At 38.1% G+C, this 22,782-nt stretch overlaps 1 protein-coding gene across 7 annotated transcripts in view; it reads right to left on the reverse strand.

Moving 5' to 3' along the window:
• Positions 1-22,782, reverse strand: part of FUT8 (fucosyltransferase 8) — a 357,961-nt gene that overhangs the window by 130,646 nt on the left and 204,533 nt on the right. The window lies entirely within an intron of this gene.

A 22,782-nucleotide genomic window follows, 5' to 3' on the forward strand; every position in this document is an offset into this window, starting at 1 on the left:
ATGACAATAATGAAAAACAGAAAATAATAATCTACGATCTTCTAGGAGTTAACAAACCTCTAGAGCTGTTTCCTAAAATCTTTCATCCCATTACTTAGAGTACCACCATCAGTGGCAAAGCAGTCAATTCTTCATTAGCATTGAGAGTAACAAAAGTGAAGGAAAAAGTAAAGAAAAGGCTTAAAGGGAATAAGGAAGCATATCTGAACACATGTCTAAGGACATGCTCAAACATCAAATATAATGTATTTCTAAATTAATTACAATATCAGACTATGTAAATCTGTCTTTCTATTCATGACATTAGACTACTAAGCATCGGTCTTATATAGAAAAAACAAAGACAAGAGTAGAAGATAAAACATATCAGAAAAAAACTGGGCCAGGTGTAGTAGCTCATGCCTGTAATCCCAGCACTTTGGGAGGCCCAGGTAGGAGGATCACTTGAGCCCAGGAGTTCATGGCCAGCCTGGGCAAGGAACTCATTTTCAGAAACTGGAAAAGGCAAACAAACCAACCAACAAACAAACAAAAAAACCCTAGATGCTCTCCTAGAGCTTCTCTAGGGAATCCAGCCCTCCTGACATCTTGGTTTCTGCCCAGTGAAACTTATTTCAGATCTCTGGCCTCCAAAACTCTAAGAGAATAAATTTATGTTGTTTTAAGCCATAAAGTTTGTGGTATTTGTCAAAGTAGCAATAGGAAATTAATACACACATATATTGATCTTTTTACAAAATTGTCCTAAAGATTAAATAGCTGATTTTTCTTTCAAAGTCTATTTAAATGAGGAAATGTCTATAAAAGTATTTAGCACAGTGGCAATAAATTTTATGAAGGCTACTATTATATCTGACCTTTGTCATTTTAGAGATGAGCTGTAATCTCAAAAAGTCTGGGCTATCTATTCTTACCATCATGACCAGTTTAAGGGAACTTAAGTTTTAAATTATAGTTGGCAGAACTTAAATTCAGATGTCAACATAGTCTTTTTTTTTTTTTGACATAGTCTCAATTTGTCACCCAGGCTGGAGTACAGTGATGGGATCTTGGCTTGCCACAACCTCTGCCTCCCAGATTCAAATGATTCTCGTGCCTCAGTCTCCTGAGCAGATGGGATTACAGGCATGTACTACCATTCCTGATTAATTTTTTTACATTTTTAGTAGAGACAGGGTTTCATTGGGTTGGCCAGGCTGGTCTCAAACTCCTGGCCTCAAGTGATCCGCCCACCTCAGCCTCACAAAGTTCTGGGATTACAGGCATGAGCCACTGCGCCCAGCCAACATAGCCTTTTGATGCAAACACTCTGATACAAAAGGTTTTTTTTTATAGCTTCTCTAACATTTTTTATATAACCTGATAAAGCCAAATTAACTGTCAATTACCTACACTACTTCAGAAAACATGTTTAATAAAGTAGCTATTGTTACAGCTATACCAAAGTAAGTGGAGACATTTTATAATTTCCTGTAAAATTGTATGCATTAACACTGAACAGGAGCATAAAAAGTAACTATCCTCCAATCAGGAGTGTTCAACGCTACAGAATATGAATGAAAAAGGCTTCATTTGTATAAGCACAAAGTGAATAATAAAATGAATACAGTAGTTAGGTGCACACTTACCCAATTTATGAGCACACATACATTCACAAATGAGGCATGTCTTGGTATATAGTTTTTAAAAGTTATGTTTCTAAGATTTGGCTCTTAATCTCTTTCTGAATTAGGTGGCTGGTTTCTAGGAAACAATTTGAAACTAGAATAAAGCTTCAATCTCTTGGGATTTATTTTGGCAGCAATATGTCATAGGACAGGAATGTCCTTTTTCAGAACATATTTTAGTGACAGAAAAATTGACAATAGAAAGATTATGTCTAGGTTCTCCTTTTTATCTCTTTCGTCAAATATTGGTGGAATAAACATCAGAGGCAAAACAGCCATGAAAAAAATAGCATGATCTTTTCAGTAGCTTTCCACAAAGATTTCCAATCTAATTCTAATAAAACATAACAGAATTAGTAATCTATATTACCTAATAATCTAATCCAACTGTGAAAAAAAAAAACCTGTACAAAAGAAAAGTACTGGAAAAATCACTCTAAAAAAAAAAAATACAGAAGAACTATTCTTTCCAAACTCCATCCAGAAAGGAGTCAATAGGCACGAACAGTCTCTTTTCTGAATACTTAGGGAACAGAATGCTTTATCATATTCATCATGCCAAAGATACAGATACATCTGCTTCTAGCCAAGATATTTACCATCCTGCCTGAAACAAGTCAAATCCAGATGAAATTTATTAAACAATGACCTAATAAAACTGCAATCAAGCAACAAAGGGCAGTGATCGCCAGAGAAGGAAAACAAATGATGACAACCCTATGACTGTTCCAGCTTACTGTATTCAGAGAGTTTCCAGACCACAGTGTATGGAGGGGAAATGCAGATGGAGCCAGTACATTCACTGAGTTGAAGAAATGGAGCTAAGAGTCTAAAAAGACCAACACAGAGTTTGAATAAGAGAACTGTAGAGGAGAGAGAACTCCAGAAATCTGCAAAGGTACCATTTTGGAATCAGCAGAGTACTCATCAGCACACACATATAAGGAACTACTCAAGCTGGGGAAAGAACTCTCTAAAAGGATTAGATGAAGTAGTACCTGGCATTCATACAGATAAGGTAGAAACGGTTCCTGATCCTACCAAACTAGAAAACCGTAATTCATGGGATGCTGGGTAAAATGCTCAGAAGGATTTGGCCTCAAAAGTAGGAAAATGTGCCCCAGACCAAATATTGCTTAGGTCCTGCTTAACAATTATTAAAAAACAAAATAGGATCAAATTATTTTTAAATAACGTAACTACATCCCATAACAAAATTTAAGAATATTTGCAAATTATACAAAGGCTTCTAGTAACAAACAAAGTAAAATTCATGATGTCTGGAATCCACAAAAGTTACCAGGCTTGCAAAAAAACAAGAAAAGATAACCCATAAAGAAGAATGAAATCAATCTATCAAAACCAACTCAAAACTGACACAGATGTTAGAATCACCATAGAAATAACAGTTATTATGACTGTATTTCACATGTTCAAAAGTTAGAGACAGGGAAGATATAAAAAAGATGTTAAAATTTTAATAGATAGGCCGGGTGCGATGGCTCACGTCTGTAATCCCAGCACTTTGGGAGGCTGAGGCAGGTGGATCACCTGAGGTCGGGAGTTTAAGACTAGCCTGGCCAAAATGGTGAAATCCCATCTCTATGAAAAACACAAAAATTAGCCAGGCATGGTGGCAGATGTCTAGGTTCTCCTTTTTATCTCTTTCTTCAAATATTGGTGAAATAAACATCAGAGGCAAAACAGCCATGAAAAAAATAGCATATGATCTTTTCAGTAGCTTTGCACAAAGATTTCCAATCTAATTCTAATAAAACATAATACAATTAGTAATCTATATTACCTAATAATCTAATCCAACTGTGAAAAAAAAAAAAATCCCAGCTACTCAGGAGGCTGAGGCAGGAAAACTGCTTGAACCCAAGAGGCAGAGATTGCAGTGAGCCAAGATCACACCTCTGCACTCCAGCCTGGGTGGCAAAGTGAGACAGAAAGAAAAGAAAGAAAAGGGGAGGGGAGGGGAGGGGAGGGGAGGGGAGGGGAGGGGAGGGGAGGAAAAAATTTTAATAGATACCCAAGTTGAACTACTACAGATGAAAACTATAATGTCTGAAACAAAAAATACAAAGAATGAGATTTACTGCAGATTATATATTGTAGCATCTACTCTACGAAACTAAGAAACAAAAAGCAATGAAACTCCAATTAAGTGGAAGAAACGAAGTAATAAAGATCAGAGAGGACATCAATGAAATGGAGAAAAAGAAAAATAGATAAAAACCAATGAAAACTAAAATATGGTTCTTTAAAAAAAAAAAAAAAATCGGCCGGGCGCGGTGGCTCAAGCCTGTAATCCCAGCACTTTGGGAGGCCGAGACGGGCGGATCACGAGGTCAGGAGATCAAGACCATCCTGGCTAACACGGTGAAACCCCGTTTCTACTAAAAAATACAAAAAACTAGCCGGGCGAGGTGGCAGGCGCCTGTAGTCCCAGCTACTCGGGAGGCTGAGGCAGGAGAATGGCGTAAACCCGGGAGGCGGAGCTTGCAGTGAGCTGAGATCCGGCCACTGCACTCCAGCCTGGGCGACAGAGCAAGACTCCACCTCAAAAAAAAAACAAAATAAAATAAAATAAAATAAAAATCAATTAAACTGGCAACCTTTCTCCTAATAAATATTTTCAGTTTTATGGTCCAACCAGCAAAATCAAGGCTATTACTTAGGTATATATATATACATATATATATACACACAACACTTAAAATGTAACAACTTAACAATGGAAAATCATTCTTAGCTTGCTGGCCATGAAAAAAAGAGGTGGTTGGTAGAATGTGACCCATGAGCCATAGTTTGCCAATCCCTATTCTAGCCACACTGAGCAAAAAACATGGAGGGACTAAAAGCTAGTATTATCCAGATATCAAAACCAGAGAAAGATATAGCAAGAAAAAAATTACAGAACAGTATCTCTCATGAACACCAATGTAATAATTATAAAAAATTTTAGCAAACCAAACCCAACCATATGTAATGTAGATAGAAAATCATGATTAATTAAGGTCTATCCTAGAAATGCAACATTGGCTTACCTATTAAAAAATAAATCAACGTAATTCTTCCTATAAACAAAAAATTTTTTTAAACAAAATTTTACAATACACATTATCTGAATATATTCAGAAAAAGGACTTAACAAAAGTCTAATGTAAATTCCTGATAAAAAGTGTCAGAAATAGCCGGGTGCAGTGGTTCACGCTTGTAATCCCAGCTCTTTGGGAGGCCGAGGTGGGTGGATCACCTGAGGTCAGGAGCTCGAGACCAACCTGACCAACATGGAGAAACCCTGTCTCTACTAAAAATATAAAATTAGCCAGGCGTGGTTGTGCATGCCTGTAATCCCAGCTACTCAGGAAGCTGAGGCAGGAGAATAGCTTGAACCTGGGAGGCAGAGGTTGTGGTGAGCTGAGATTGAGCCATTGCATTCCAGCCAGGGCAATAAGAGCGAAACTTTGTCTCAAAAAAAAAAAAAGTGTCAGAAACTAGGAAATTAAGGAAATTTCCTCAACCTGATATCAATCATCTATTAAAAACTTACTGTTAATACCATAGGTTAATGGTGAAAGCATAAGTATATTTCCCCTAAATCAGAAACAAAACAAGGATGTGTCTCTCACCACTTCTATTCACCACTATATTGAAAATTCTAGCCAGTATACCAAGGCAAGAAAAAGAAACAAAGGCATTCAAATTGGAATGAAAGAAGCAAAGCTATCCTTGTTCACATGACATGATAATCTATGTTGAAAATCTGATGTTGTTTAACAAGGTTGCAGAATGTAACATCAACATATAAAATTCAATTGTATTTCTATATTCCTGCAAAAGCAATTGAAAATTAATATTTAAAACCACATTATTAGTTACAATAGCATCAAAAAAATGAAAAAAAATTAAGTATCAATCTGGCAAAAGATGGGCACGACTTATAAATTTAAAATTATAAAACAACATTGAATTTGTTTAGAAATTGACAGGCCAGTACTAAAATTCATATGGAAATACAAACATCTAGAATACTCAATACAAATCAGAAAAAGATAAAACTAAAAGGCAAATACCATCTGATATCAAGACCTATTGTATCTGGCTTGAGTTGGTGTTTGAATGACTGACTGAACGAACGAATGAATGAATGAACAAAAATTTTAAAAATAAAAAAATGTTTTTAAAGACCTATTATAAAACTACATACAATAATCAAGACAGTGAGGTACTGGTATAAAGACAGATGACAAAGAGCATAATGAAATAGAAGAGAGTCCAAGAATAAGCCCACACATAATGGACACTCTATTTATTTTTTTTAATAAAGTCACAAAGATAATTTAGCAGACAAAGGACAGTTTTTACAAGAGGAAAGCAAGAAATTACCTTTCTGACCCTCAGTTCAGCAAAGTTATCTCAGCTACGACAGAAAGGTGTGATCCATAAAAGAAAAAATTGATAAACTGGATTTCACTAAAATTAAAAGCTCTTCTTCTAGAAAGACACAGTTAAGAGAATGAAAATATAACCCACAGACTAGAGGGAAAAAAAAATTTTTTTTTGAGACAGAGTCTCACTCTGTCACCCAGGCTGGAGTGCAGTGGCGCGATCTCGGCTCACCACAACCTTCACCTCCCGGGTTCAAGTGATTCTTCCGCCTGAGCCTCCCAAGTAGCTGGGATTACAGAAGCGCGTCACCACGGCCGGCTAATTTTTATATTTTTAGTAGAGACAGAGTTTCGCCATGTTGGCCAGGCTGGTCTTCAACTCCTGACCTCAGGTGATTCACCCACCTTGGCCTCCGAAAGTGCTGGGATTACAGGCATGAGCCATTGAGCCTGGCCAAGAAAATATTTTTAAATCTTACATCTGTTAAAGGACTTGTATCCAGACTACACAAAGAACCAAATCATCAGGAAAAAAAGAAAAAAAACTCATAAGCAAAAAGATTCAAATAAATGTTTGAACAAAAAAGACAAATAGGCGAATTAAGCACATTAAAAGATATTAGACATCATTAGTTATTAGGTAAATCCAAGAAAGCTCGACTGTGTAGCTGCAGCAATAGCTATATAGGCTGGCCTGGTTCACTGCTTGCATCTGACATCACAAAACAGGAAACAGCTAACCACTAGGGTTTCCTGTAGATGATCCTCATTCCTAATTTAAAAGCCTTTAAGGATGCCTATATGTTAGTTTTTCTGAGATTTGATATATATTTCAAAAATTATTCTCCTAAATAAAAATTTGATGAAAATCTTTATTCAAACAAGAAGGTACCCTTCTAATACCCAAACGTTAGCCCCACTCTAAAGGAATTCAATACTTATAAAACATAACATGAAAACCAGTAAATTACTGGTTTGCAATCAGCATATGAAAAAATAGTGACTTGCAGCCTAAACGAAATGATTACACAGCTCTCTGAGAAATTAAACTTTTCTCATTAAAAATGTACTTAATAATTCATGTAAAACAGGTTGCCTTTCTTAAACACTTTCAACAATTATACCATGAATATTGGAAAGAATAAAGATCTTAATTAAGAAAAAGAACGTAGGCACAAATAAACAATATTAGGAAAGAAAAGAGAATCATAAACACAGATAAAGAATTTTAAAACATATCAAAAAATACTATGAATATTTTCAGGTACTTGCTTGAAAAACATGAAAAAAATAACTTCTAGAGGAATTAAACTACAAAATGAACTCAATAATATATAGAAATTTTCAACAGTCAAAAATCGATTGAATTTTTTGAAACTTTAGATTCAAGCATTATTTTTTCTTCTTTTGAGATGGAGTCTCAAATGAAAATACAAACGATACATTAGTAAATATAACAATATATTTTAAAATACATTTGTCACCAGGCTGCAGTGCAGTGGCACAATCTCAGCTCACTGCAACCTTCACCTCCCAGGTTCAACTGACTCTCCTGCCTCAGCCTCCCAAGTAGCCAGCATTACAGGCACGCGCCACCACGCCCAACTACTTTTTTTGAATTTTTAGAAGAGACGGGGTTTTCACCATGTTGGCCAGAATGGTCTCGATCTCCTGACCTCATGATCTGCCCACCACAGCCTCCCAAAGTGCTGGGATTCCAGGCATGAGCTACCGTGCCTGGCCAGGTTCAAATATTTTTATAGGAGTTTTACAAATATTCATAAAACATCTGAATCAAAATCTAGGAAATATAAAACGAGAGGAAATTCTAAACTTCCATTCTTGAGATTAGTATAAGATCGATATAAAAGTAGACAAGGATAACAAAAAAAGACTAATTCAAATATAAGCTTATTTTCAAACTCCCAAATGACACATTAGTAAATATAGCAATATATTTAAAAACACATGACTATCTCAACTTTATCCTAAGAATACTACATTGGTTTATGATTAGAAAAGCTATTAATTTAAATTGATTGCATTAACAAATTAAAGCAAAATAAATTACAATCTAAATTGAAACAAAAAATCATTAGATAAAATTTAACACTTATTCATTATGAACACCTTAGCAAGAAAGAATGAGTGGAAGGTAAACTCCCTAATTCAGTAAAGAATATTAGAAATTCATAAATAAATACCACATACTATGGATCAACTCATCAGTAGCATTCCTTTTAAAGCTAACAACAATAGAAGACAGGCCTGCCATCTATGCTTCTATTCATCGCAGTACTGAAGGCCTTAGACAAGGCAATAAGATAAAGAAGAAGACTTACAAGTGTAGAAAATGAAGAAACAAATGTTATTCAGATAATATAAACTTTCAATACAGAAAATCCAAGATAATCTACAAATTGTACTAATAAGAAAGTTCAGGGGCAGTACTATATACAATATCAATGTACAGAAATTAAAGTCCCTATACAACAACAACCAGAAATTACTAAATGTGGAGGCTGAGGCAGGAGAATGGCATAAACCCAGGAGGCAGAGCTTGCAGTGAGCTGAGAACCGGCCACTGCACTCCAGCCCAGGTGACAGAGCGAGACTCCGTCTCAAAAAAAAAAAAAAAAAAAAGAAAAGAAATTACTAAATGTGTTTTTTAAAATATCACATTTACAATAGTAACGACAGAATCATAATCTTTCAAGGAATAAATCTAACAAAGAGCAACATACTTAATACATTAAAAAATTATAAATTTTCGGAAGAAGTAGTTGTTTCCCAAATTGATCTATAAATTAAATGCACTTCTAATAAAAACTCCAAAAGGATTTTTTAGTTAAATTTAGCAAAGTGATCCTAAAATATGTATGAAAAACCAAACTCTCCAAAATAAGCAAGTTCATTTTGCAAAATAAGGAAAAAAAAAACAGGATTTCTCTCCCATCAGAAAACAAAACAAAGTTTTAGTAATGGAAATAGTGTGGTATTGGCACAAAGTCAGATAAGTAAGACTAATGGAACAGAATTAAGCACCTAGAAAAAGATCTCAGCATATATGACACAGGTATCATTCTAAATTACTATGGAAAGGACAAATAATTCAACAAACTAAGAGATGGTTTCACAGACAAATCTTACAAATAAAATTTTAAAATTTTAGAAGAAATTCTGCATTCTTCATGATCTTGGGAGAGAAAAGAATTTCTCAGAAGTTTAGAGAAAAAAAAGTAAAAAGAAACGAACAAAGCCTCCAAGAAATATGGGACTATGTGAAAAGACCAAATCTACATCTGATGGGTGTACCTGAAAGTGATGGGGAGGATGGAACCAAGTTGGAAAACACTCTTCAGGATATTATCCAGGAGAACTTCCCCAACCTAGCAGGGCAGGCCAACATTCAAATTCAGGAAATACAGAGAACGCCACAAAGATACTCCTCGAGAAGAGCAACTCCAAGACACACAATTGTCAGATTCACCAAAGTTGAAATGAAGGAAAAATGTTAAGGGCAGCCAGAGAAAAGGTAGGGTTAGCCACAAAGGGAAGCCCATCAGACTAACAGCGGATCTCTGGGCAGAAATGCTATAAGCCAGAAGAGAGTGGGGGCCAATAATCAACATTTTTTTTTTTTTTTTTTTTTTTGAGGCGGAGTCTCACTCTGTTGCCCAGACTGGAGTGCAGTGGCCAGATCTCAGCTCACTGCAAGCTCCGCCTCCCGGGTTTACGCCATTCTCCTGCCTCAGCCTCCCGAGTAGCTGGGACTACAGGCGCCCGCCATCTCGCCCGGCTAGTTTTTTTGTATTTTTAGTAGAGACGGGGTTTCACCGTGTTAGCCAGGATGGTCTCGATCTCCTGACCTCGTGATCCGCCCGTCTCGGCCTCCCAAAGTGCTGGGATTACAGGCTTGAGCCACCGCGCCCGGCTCAACATTCTTAAAGAAAAGAATTTTCAACGCAAACTTTCATATCCAGCCAAACTAAGCTTCATAAGTGAAGGAAAAATAAAACCGTTTACAGGCAAGAAAATGCTGAGAGATTTTGTCACCACCAGGTCTGCCCTACAAAAGCTCCTGAAGGAAGCACTAAACATGAAAAGGAACAACTGGTACCAGCCATTGCAAAAACATGCCAAATTGTAAAGAGCATCAATGCTAGGAAGAAACTGCATCAACTAACGAGCAAAATAACCAGCTAACATCATAATGACAGGATCAAATTCACGCATAACAATATTAACCTTAAATATAAATGAGCTAAATGCTCCTTGCTAGGAAGAAACTGCATCAATTAACGAGCAAAATAACCGGCTAATATCTTAATGACAGGATCAAATTCACACGTAACAATATTAACTTTAAATGTAAATGGGCTAAATGCACCAATTAAAAGACACGGACTGGCAAATTGGATAAAAAGTCAAGACCCATCAGTGTGCTGTATTCAAGAGACCCAGCTCACATGCAGAGATACATAGGTTCAAAATAAAGGGATAGAGGAAGATCTACCAAGCAAATGGAAGACAAAAAAAGGCAGGGGTTGCAATCCTAGTCTCTGATAAAACAGACTTTAAACCATCGAAGATCAAAAGAGACAAAGAAGGCCATTACCATAATGTTAAAGGGATCAATTCAACAAGAAGAGCTAACTATCCTAAATATATATGCACCCAATACAGGAGCACCCAGATTCATAAAGCAAGTCCTTAGAGACTTACAAAGAGACTTAGACTCCCATACAATAATAATGGGAGACTTCAAACACCCCACTGTCAACATTAGACAGATCAAAGAGACAGAAAGTTAACAAGGATATCCAGGAATTGAACTCATCTCTGCAGCAAGCAGACCTAATAGACATGTACAGAACTCTCCACCCCAAATCAACAGAATATACATTCTTCTCAGCACCACATCGCACTTATTCCAAAATTGACCACATAATTGGAAATAAAGCATTCCTCAGCAAATGTAAAAGAACAGAAATTATAACAAACTATCTCTCAGACCACAGTGCAATCAAACTAGAACTCAGGATTAAGAAACTCACTCAAAACCGCTCAACTACATGGAAACTGAATAACCTGCTCCTGAATGACTACTGGGTACCTAACGAAATGAAGGCAGATATAAAGACATTCTTTGAAACCAATGAGAACGAAGACACAACATACCAGAATCTCTGGGACACATTTAAAGCAGTGTGTAGAGGGAAATTTATAGCACTAAATGCCCAAAAGAGAAAGCAGGAAAGATCTAAAATCGACATCCTAACATCACAATTAGAACAACTCCAGCAGCAAGAGCAAACACATTCAAAAGCTAGCAGAAGGCAAGAAATAACTAAGATCAGAGCAGAACTGAAGGAGATAGAGACACAAAAAAACCTTCAAAAAATCAATGAATCCAGGAGCTGGTTTTTTGAAAAGATCAACAAAAATTGATAGATCACTAACAAGACTAATAAAGAAGAAAAGAGAGAAGAATCAAATAGATGCAATAAAAAATGATAAAGGGGATATCACCACGGATCCCGCAGAAATACGAAATACCATCAGAAAATAAACACTTCAATGTAAATAAACTACAAAATCTAGAAGAAATGGATAAATTCCTGAACACATACACCCTCCCAAGACTAAACCAGGAAGAAGTTGAATCCCTGAATTGACCAGTAACAGGTTCTGAAACTGAGGCAACAATTAATAGCCTACCAACGAAAAAAAGTCCAGGACCAGACGGATTCCCAGCCGAATTCTACCAGACGTACAAGGAGGAGCTTGTACCATTCCTTCTGAAACTATTCCAATCAACAGAAAAAGAGGGAATCCTCGCTAACTCATTTTATGAGGCCAGCATCATCCTGATACCAAAGCCTGACAGATACACAACCAAAAAAGAGAAGTTTAGAGCAGTATCCCTGATGAACATCGATGCAAAAATCCTCAATAAAATCCTGGCAAACCAAATACAGCCACACATCAAAAAGCTTATCCACCATGATCAAGTGGGCGTCATCCCTGGGATGCAAGGTTGGTTCAACATACGCAAATCAATAAATGTAATCCAGCATATAAACAGAACCAAAGACAAAAACCACATGATTATCTCAATAGATGCAGAAAAGGCCTTTGACAAAATTCAACAGCCAGTCACACTAAAAACTCTCAATAAATTAGGTATTGATGGGACGTATCTCAAAATAATGAGAGCTATTTATGACAAACCCACAGCCAATATCATACTGAATGGGCAAAAACTGGAAGCATTCCCTTTGAAAACTGGTGCAAGACAAGGATGCCCTCTCTCACCACTCCCATTCAACATAGTGTTGGAAGTTCTGGCCAGGGCAATCAGGCGGGAGAAAGAAATAAAGGGTATTCAGTTAGGAAAAGAGGAAGTCAAATTGTCCCTGTTTGCAGATTACATGATTATATATTTAGAAAACCCCATCATCTCAGCCCAAAATCTCCTTAAGCTGATAAGCAACTTCAGCAAAGTCTCAGGATACAAAATCAATGTGCAAAAATCACAAGCATTTTATACACTACAAACAGACAAGAGACCCAAATCATGAATGAACTCCCATTCACAATTGCTTCAAAGAGAATAAAATACCTAGGAATCCAACTTACAAGGGATGTGAAGGACCTCTTCAAGGAGAACTATAAACCACTGCTCAATGAAATAAAAGAGGACACAAACAAATGGAAGAACATTCCATGCTCGTTGATAGGAAGAATCAATTATCATGAAAATGGCCATACTGCCCAAGGTAATTTATAGATTCAATGCCATCCCCATCAAGCTACCAATGACTTTCTTCACAGAATTGGAAAAAACTGCTTCAAAGTTCACATGGAACCAAAAAAGAGCCCGCATTGCCAAGACAATCCTAAGTCAAAAGAACAAAGCTGGAGGCATCACGCTACCTGACTTCAAACTATACTACCAGGCTACAGTAACCAAAACAGCATGGTACTGGTACCAAAACAGAGATATAGACCAATGGAACAGAACAGAGTCCTCAGAAACAATACCACACATTGACAACCATCTGGTCTTTGACAAACCTAACAAAAACAAGAAATGGGGAAAGGATTCCCTATTTAATAAATGGTTCTGGGGAAACTGGCTAGCCATATGTAGAAAGCTGAAACTGGATCCCTTCCTTACACCTTATATAAAAATTAATTCAAGATGGATTAAAGACTTAAATGTTAGACCTAAAACCATAAAAACCTCTAGGCAGAAAACATAGGCAATACCATTCACGACATAGGCACAGGCAAGGATTTCATGTCTAAAGCACCAAAAGTAATGGCAACAAAAGCCAAAATTGACAAATGGGATCTAATTAAACTAAGGAGCTTCTGCACAGCAAAAGAAACTACCATCAGAGTGAACAGGCAACCTACAGAATGGAAGAAAAGTTTTGCAATCTACTCATCTGACAAAGGGCTAATATCCAGAATCTACAAAGAACTCAATCAATTTTCAAGAAAAAAACAACCCCATCAAAAAGTGGGCAAAGGATATGAACAGACACTTCTCAAAAGAAGACATGTATGCAGCCAACAGACACATGCAAAAATGCTCATCATCACTGGCCATCAGAGAAATGCAAATCAAAACTACAAATGAGATACTGTCTCACACCAGTTAGAATGGCGATCATTAAAAAGTCAGGACACAACAGGTGCTGGAGAGGATGTGGAGAAACAGGAACACTTTTACACTGTTGGTGGGACTCTAAACTAGTTCAACCATTGTGGAAGACAGTGCGGCGATTCCTCAAGGATCTAGAACTAGAAATAAAAGTTGGCCCAGCCATCCCATTACTGGGTATATACCCAAAGGATTATAAATCATGCTGCTATAAAGACACATGAACAGCGTATCTTTATTGCAGCACTATTCACAACAGCAAAGACTTGGAACCAACCCAAATGTACATCAATGATAGAGTGGATTAAGAAAATGTGGCACATATACACCATGGAATACTATGCAGCCACAAAAAAGGATGAGTTCATGTCCTTTGCAGGGACACGGATGAAGCTGGAAACCATCATTCTCAGCAAACTATCGCAAGGACGAAAAACCAAACACCGCATGTTCTCACTCATAGGTGGGAATTGAACAATAAGAACACTTGGACACAGGAAGGGGAACATCACACACCGGGGCCTGTCGTGTGGTGGGGGAGAGGGATATCATTAGGAGATATCCCTAATGTGAATGACGAGTTAATGGGTGCAGCACACCAACATGGCACATGTATACATATGTAACAAACCAGCACGTTGTGCACATGTACCCTAGAACTTAAAGTATAACAAAAGAAAAACTAAAAAGCCTGAAAAGTTATAGAAAACTGTGGTAGGACTGAAAAAACATAATTATCTTCTCCCAGGTAAAATAAAATCATTTTGTTACTCAAGAATTTCAAACAGATATTATGTAATTGTGAAACAATGCCAGTTATCTCACAACCTGTACCTGCGTATTTAACTGTGAAGAGTGACTCATAACCAACTATAATATTCAATCATTATTTACCATTTATTTGTTATATCAGTCAGGTTTTAGCCATAATTTTTATTGTATATGCGCACAGGTAGAAAATTTTAAAAAGCAAAGCCGTTACGGGAAAATGACACACAGAGAAAAGAATTTCTTAAATAAGATTTTTTTTAAAGCCCAAAACATAAAAAGAAAGACTAATAAATCTGACTGCCTGAAAAGTTAAAAATTTGGGGGCCAGGTGCAGTGGCTCACGCCTGTAATCCCAGCAATTTGGGAGGCTGAGGGGGGACGGATCACAAGGCCAAGAGATCAAGAGCATTCTGGCTAACACAGTGAAACCCCATCTCTACTAAAAATACAAAAAAAAAAGAAATTAGCTGGGGTTGGTGGCAGGAGCCTGTAGTCTCAGCTACTTAAGAGGTTGAGGCAGGAGAATCGCTTGAACCTGGGAGGCGGAGGTTGCAGTGAGCTGAGATTGCACCACTGCACTCCAACCTGGGCGACAGAGCAAGACTCTGTCTCAAAAAAAAAAAAAAAAAAAAAAAAAATTAAAAGTTTTGTGCAATAAAATTAATAGACAAGTCAAGGTGGAGAGAAGAGAATGGAAAATATATAATATAGGATTATTATATAGACTTTATAAAGACCTCCTTCAAATCTATAAGAAAAGGCAAGGCGGGGGGTGGAACAGGATGGCCGAATAGGAACAGCTCCAGTCTCCAACTCCCAGCGCGAGCAACACAGGAGACCGGTGATTTCTGCATTTTCAACTGAGGTACTGGGTTCATCTCACTAGGGAGTGCAAGACAATCGGTGCTGGTCAGCTGCTGCAGCCTGACCAGCGAGAGCTGAAGCAGGGTGAGGCATCGCCTCACCTAGGAAGCGCAAGGGGGAAGGGAATCCTGTTTCCTAGCCAGGAGAACTGAGACACACAACACCTGGAAAATCGGGTAACTCCCACCCCAATACTGCGCTTTAAGCAAACAGGCACACCAGGAGATTATATCCCACACCTGGTCGGGAAGGTCCCACGGCCACAGAGCCTCCCTCATTGCTAGCACAGCAGTCTGCGATCTAACTGCAAGGCAGCAGCAAGGGTGGGGGAGGGGTGCCCGACATTGCTGAGGCTTAAGTAGGTAAACAAAACCACTGGGAAGCTAGAACTGGGTGGAGTTCACAGCAGCACAAGGAAACCTGCCTGTCTCTGTAGACTCCACCTCTGGGGACAGGGCACAGCCAAACAACAACAAAAAAAGCAGCAGCAACCTCTGCAGATGCAAACGACTCTCTCTGACAGCTTTGAAGAGAGCAGTGGATCTCCCAACACGGAGGTTGAGATCTGAGAACGGACAGACTGCCTGCTCAAGTGGGTCCCCGACCCCTGAGTAGCCTAACTGGGAGACATCCCCCACTAGTGGAGTACACCCCTGAGAGGCAGCTTCCAAAGTAAGAATCAGACAGGTACACTAGCTGTTCAGCAATATTCTATCTTCTGCAATCTCTACTGCCGATACCCAGGCAAACAGGGTCTGGAGGGGACCTCAAGCAATCTCCAACAGACCTACAGCTGAGGGTCCTGACTGTTAGAAGGAAAACTATCAAACAGGAAGGACACCTGCACCAAAACCCCATCAGTACGTAACCATCATCAAAGACCAGAGGCAGATAAAACCACAAAGATGGGGAAAAAGCAGGGCAGAAAAGCTGGAAATTCAAAAAATAAGAGCACATCTCCCCCTGCAAAGGAGCGCACCTCATCACCAGCAACAGATCGAAGCTAGTCAGAGAATGACTTTGACGAGATGAGAGAAGAAGGCTTCAGTCCATCAAACTTCTCAGAGCTAAAGGAGGAATTACGTACACAGCGCAAAGAAACTAAAAATCTTGAAAAAAGAGTGGAATAATTGATAGCTAGAATAATTAATGCAGAGAAGATCATAAACGAAATGACAGAGATGAAAACTATGACACAAGAAATACGTGACAGATGCACAAGCTTCAGTAACTGAATCAATCAACTGGAAGAAAGAGTATCAGCGATTGAGGATCAAATGAATGAAACGAAGCGAGAAGAGAAACCAAAAGAAAAAAGAAGAAAAAGAAATGAACAAAGCCTGCAACAAGTATGGGATTACGTAAAAAGACCAAATCTACGTCTGACTGGGGTGCCTGAAAGTGAGGGGGAAAATGGAACCAAGTTGGAAAACACTCTTCAGGATATCATCCAGGAGAACTTCCCCAACCTAGTAGGGCAGGTCAACATTCAAATTCAGGAAATACAGAGAACGCCACAAAGATACTCCTCCAGAAGAGCAACTCCAAGACACATAATTGCCAGATTCACCAAAGTTGAAATGAAGGAAAAAATCTTAAGGGCAGCCAGAGAGAAAGGTCGGGTTACCCACAAAGGGAAGCCCATCAGACTAACAGCAGATCTCTCCGCAGAAACTCTACAAGCCAGAAGAGAGTGGGGGCCAATATTCAACGTTCTTAAAGAAAAGAATTTTCAACCCAGAATTTCATATCCAGTCAAACTAAGTTTCATAAGTGAAGGAGAAATAAAATCCTTTACAGATAAGCAAATGCTTAGAGATTTTGTCACCACCAGGCCTGCCTTACAAGAGACCCTGAAGGAAGCACTAAACATGGAAAGGAACAACCGGTAACAGCCATTGCAAAAACAAGCCAAAATGTAAAGACCATGGAGGCTAGGAAGAAACTGCATCAACTAACGAGCAAAATAACCAGTTAATATCATAATGGCAGGATCAAGTTCACACATAACAATATTAACCTTAAATGTAAATGGACTAAATGCTCTAATTAAAAGACACAGACTGGCAAACTGGATAAAGAGTCAAGACCCATCAGTCTGCTGTATTCAGGAGACCCACCTCACATGCAGAGACATACATAGGCTCAAAATAAAGGGATGGAGGAAGATCTACCAAGCAAATGGAGAACAAAAAAAAGCAGGGGTTGCAATCCTAGTCTCTGATAAAACAGACTTTAAACCATCAAAGATCAAAAGAGACAAAGAAAGGACATTACATAATGGTAAAGGGATCAATTCAACAGGAAGAGCTAAATATCCTAAATATATATGCACCCAATACAGGAGCACCCAGATTCATAAAACAAGTCCTTAGAGACTTACAAAGAGACTTAGACTCCAATACAATAATAATGGGAGACTTCATCACTCCACTGTCAACATTAGACAGATCAACGAGACAGAAAGTTAACAAGGATATTCAGGAATTGAACTCATCTCTGCACCAAGCGGACCTAATAGACCTCTATAGAACTCTCCACCCCAAATCAACAGAATACACATTCTTCTCAGCACCACATCGCACTTATTCCAAAATTGACCACATAATTGGAAGTAAAGCACTCCTCAGCAAATGTAAAAGAACAGAAATTATAACAAACTGTCTCTCAGACCACAGTGCAATCAAACTAGAACTCAGGACTAAGAAACTCAATCAAAACTGCTCAACTACATGGAAACTGAACAACCTGCTCCTGAATGACTACTGGGTACATAACGAAATGAAGGCAGAAATAAAGATGTTCTTTGAAACCAATGAGAACAAAGATACAACATACCAGAATCTCTGGGACACATTTAAAGCAGTGTGTAGAGGGAAATTTATAGCACTAAATGCCCACAAGAGAAAGCTGGAAAGATCTAAAATGGACACTCTAACATCACAATTAAAAGAACTAGAGAAGCAAGAGCAAACACATTCAAAAGCTAGCAGAAGGCAAGAAATAACTAAGATCAGAGCAGAACTGAAGGAGATAGAGACACAAAAAACCCTCCAAAAAATCAATGAATCCAGGAGTTGGTTTTTTGAAAAGTTCAACAAAATTGACAGACCGCTAGCAAGACTAATAAAGAAGAAAAGAGAGAAGAATCAAATAGACACAATAAAAAATGATAAAGGGGATATCACCACCGACCCCACAGAAATACAAACTACCATCAGAGAATACTATAAACACCTCTACGCAAACTGGACACTTACACTCTTCCAAGACTAAACCAAGAAGAAGTTGAATCCCTAAATAGACCAATAGCAGGCTCTGAAATTGAGGCAATAATTAAAAGCCTACCAACCAAAAAAAGTCCAGGACCAGATGGATTCACAGCTGATTTCTACCAGAGGTACAAGGAGGACCTGGTACCATTCCTTCTGAAACTATTCCAATCAACAGAAAAAGAGGGAATCCTCCCTAACTCATTTTATGAGGCCAACATCATCCTGATACCAAAGCCTGGCAGAGACACAACAAAAAAAGAGAATTTTAGACCAATATCCCTGATGAACATCGATGCAAAAATCCTCAATAAAATACTGGCAAACCGGATTCAGCAGCACATCAAAAAGCTTATCCACTATGATCAAGTGGGCTTCATCCCTGGGATGCAAGGCTGGTTCAACATTCGCAAATCAATAAACGTAATCCAGCATATAAACAGAACCAAAGACAAGAACCACATGATTATCTCAATAGATGCAGAAAAGGCCTTTGACAAAATTCAACAGCCCTTCATGCTAAAAACGCTCAATAAATTCGGTATTGATGGAACGTACCTCAAAATAATAAGAGCTATTTATGACAGACCCACAGCCAATATCATACTGAATGGGCAAAAACTGGAAAAATTCCCTTTGAAAACTGGCACAAGACAGGGATGCCCTCTCTCACCACTCCTATTCAACATAGTGTTGGAAGTTCTGGCTAGGGCAAACAGGCAAAAGAAAGAAATAAAGGGTATTCAGTTAGGAAAAGAAGAAGTCAAATTATCCCTGTTTGCAGATGACATACATGATTGTATATTTAGAAAACCCCATTGTCTCAGCCCAAAATCTCCTTAAGCTGATAAGCAACTTCAGCAAAGTCTCAGGATACAAAATCAATGTGCAAAAATCACAAGCATTCTTATACACCAGTAACAGACAAACAGAGAGCCAAATCATGAATGAACTTCCATTCACAATTGCTTCAAAGAGAATAAAATACCTAGGAATCCAACTTACAATGGATGTAAAGGACCTCTTCAAGGAGAACTACAAACCACTGCTCAGTGAAATCAAAGAGGACACAAACAAAATGAAGAACATACCATGCTCATGGGTAGGAAGAATCCATATCGTCAAAATGGCCATACTGCCCAAGGTTATTTATAGATTCAATGCCATCCCCATCAAGCTACCAATAACTTTCTTCACAGAATTGGAAAAAACTGCTTCAATGTTCAAATGGAACCAAAAAAGAGCCCACATTGCCAAGACAATCCTAAGTCAAAAGAACAAAGCTGGAGGCATCACGCTGACCTGACTTCAAACTATACTACCAGGCTACAGTAACCAAAACAGCATGGTCCTGGTACCGAAACAGAGATATAGACCAACGGAACAGAACAGTGTCCTCAGAAATAATACCACACATCTACAGCCATCTGATCTTTGACAAACCTGAGAGAAACAAGAAATGGGGAAAGGAGTCCCTATTTAATAAATGGTGCTGGGAAAATTGGCTAGCTGTAAGTAGAAAGCTGAAACTGGATCCTTTCCTTACTCCTTATACAAAGATTAATTCAAGATGGATTAGAGACTTAAATGTTAGACCTAATACCATAAAAACCCTAGAAGAAAACCTAGGGAGTACCATTCAGGACATAGGCATGGGCAAGGACTTCATGTCTAAAACACCAAAAGCAACGGCAGCAAAAGCCAAAATTGACAAATGGGATCTAATTAAACTAAAGAGCTTCTGCACAGCAAAAGAAACTACCATCAGAGTGAACAGGCAACCTACAGAATGGGAGAAAATTTTTGCAATCTACTCATCTGACAAAGGGCTAATATCCAGAATCTACAAAGAACTCAAACAAATTTACAAGAAAAAAACAAACAACCCCATCAAAAAGTGGGCAAAGGATGTGAACAGACATTTCTCAAAAGAAGACATTCATACAGCCAACAGACACATGAAAAAATGCTCATCATCACTCGCCATCAGAGAAATGCAAATCAAAACCACAATGAGATACCATCTCACACCAGTTAGAATGGCAATCATTAAAAAATCAGGAAACAACAGGTGTTGGAGAGGATGTGGAGAAATAGGAACACTTTTACACCGTTGGTGGGATTGTAAACTAGTTCAACCATTATGGAAAACAGTATGGCATTTCCTCAAGGATCTAGAACTAGATGTACCATATGACCCAGCCATCCCACTACTGGGTATATACCCAAAGGATTATAAATTATTCTACTACAAAGACACATGCACACGTATGTTTACTGCGGCACTATTCACAATAGCAAAGACTTGGAATCAACCCAAATGTCCATCTGTGACAGACTGGATTAAGAAAATGTGGCACATATACACCATGGAATACTATGCAGCCATAAAAAAGGATGAGTTTGCGTCCTTTGTAGGGACATGGATGCAGCTGGAAACCATCATTCTTAGCAAACTATCACAAGAACAGAAAACCAAACACCGCATGTTCTCACTCATAGGTGGGAACTGAACAATGACATCACTTGGACTCGGGAAGGGGAACATCACACACTGGGGCCTATCATGGGGAGGGGGTAGGGGGGAGGGATTGCATTGGGGAGTTATACATGATATAAATGATGAATTGATGGGTGCTGACGAGTTGATGGGTACAGCACACCAACATGGCACAAGTATATATATGTAACAAACCTGCACGTTATGCACATGTACCCTAGAACTTAAAGTATAATAAAAAAAAAAAAAAAAGAAAGAAAGAAAATGAGCTTATGGTCATTGTGAAAATTACCATACTGCCAAAAGCAATCTACAAATTTAGCGCAATCCCCATCAAAATAATGCCATCATTCTTCACGGAATTAGATAAAAAAAAAAAAATTCTAAAATTCACATGGAACCAAAAAAGAGCCCACACAGCCAAAGCCAAGATTGAGCACAAAGAACAAATCTGGATGCATCACACTACCTGATTTCAAACTACAAGGCCGTAAGTCACCAAAACAGTATGGTACTAGTGTAAAAACAGCCACACAGACCAACTGAACAGCGAACGCAGAAATAAACACAAATACTTACAGCCAACTGATCTTTGACAAAGCAAACAAAAACATAAAGTGGGGAAAGGACACCCTTTTCAACGAATGGTGCCGGGATAATTGGCTAGCCACATGTAGGAGAATAAAACCTCATCTTTCACCTTACACAAAAATCAACTCAAGATAGATCAAGGACTTAAATCTAAGACCTGAAACTATAAAAAAATCTAGAAAATAACATCGGAAAAAAATCCTTCTAGACACTGGCTTAGGCAAAGACTTCAAAAGCAAATGTAACAAAAACAAAGATAAACAGGTGGGACTTAACTAAACCAAAGAGCTTTTGCATAGCAAAAGGAACAGTCAGCAGAGTAAACACAACCCAGAGTGGGAAAAAAATCTTTGCAAACTATGCATCTGATGAAGGACTAATATATAGAATCCACATGGAACTCAAACAAATCAGCTAGAAAAAAAACAATCCCATCAAAAAGTGGGCTCAGGACATGAATAGACAATTCTCAAAAGAAGATATACAAATGACCAAAAGACATATGAAAAAATGCTCAACATCACTAATAACCAGAAAAATGCAAATCAAAACCACGATGTGTTACCACTTTACTCCCACAAGAATGGCCATTATTAAAAAATAAAAAAAAATAGATGTTGGCGTGCATTTGGTGATTAGGGAACACTTCTACACTGCTGGTGGGAATGTAAACTAGTACAGTCACTGTGGAAAACAGTGTGGAGATTCCTTAAAGAACTAAAAGTAGAACTACCATTTGATCCAGCAATCCCACTACTGGGTATCTGCACGGAGGAAAAGAAGTCATTATATGAAAAAGATACTTGCACATGCATGTTTATAGCAGCACAATTCGCAATTGCAAAAATGTGGAACCAAATGCCCATCAATCAACAAGTGGATAAACTATGTGTGTGTGTCTGTGTGTACATGTGTGTCTCCGTGTATGTGTGTATGATGGAACACTACTCAACCATAAAAAGGAATGAATTAATGGCATTCACAGCATCTTGGATGGGATTGGAGACTATTATTCTAAGTGAAGTAACTCAGAAATGGAAAACCA

The sequence above is a fragment of the Rhinopithecus roxellana genome, chromosome 5 (genome assembly GCF_007565055.1).
Source record: "Rhinopithecus roxellana isolate Shanxi Qingling chromosome 5, ASM756505v1, whole genome shotgun sequence".
NCBI lineage: Eukaryota > Metazoa > Chordata > Mammalia > Primates > Cercopithecidae > Rhinopithecus > Rhinopithecus roxellana.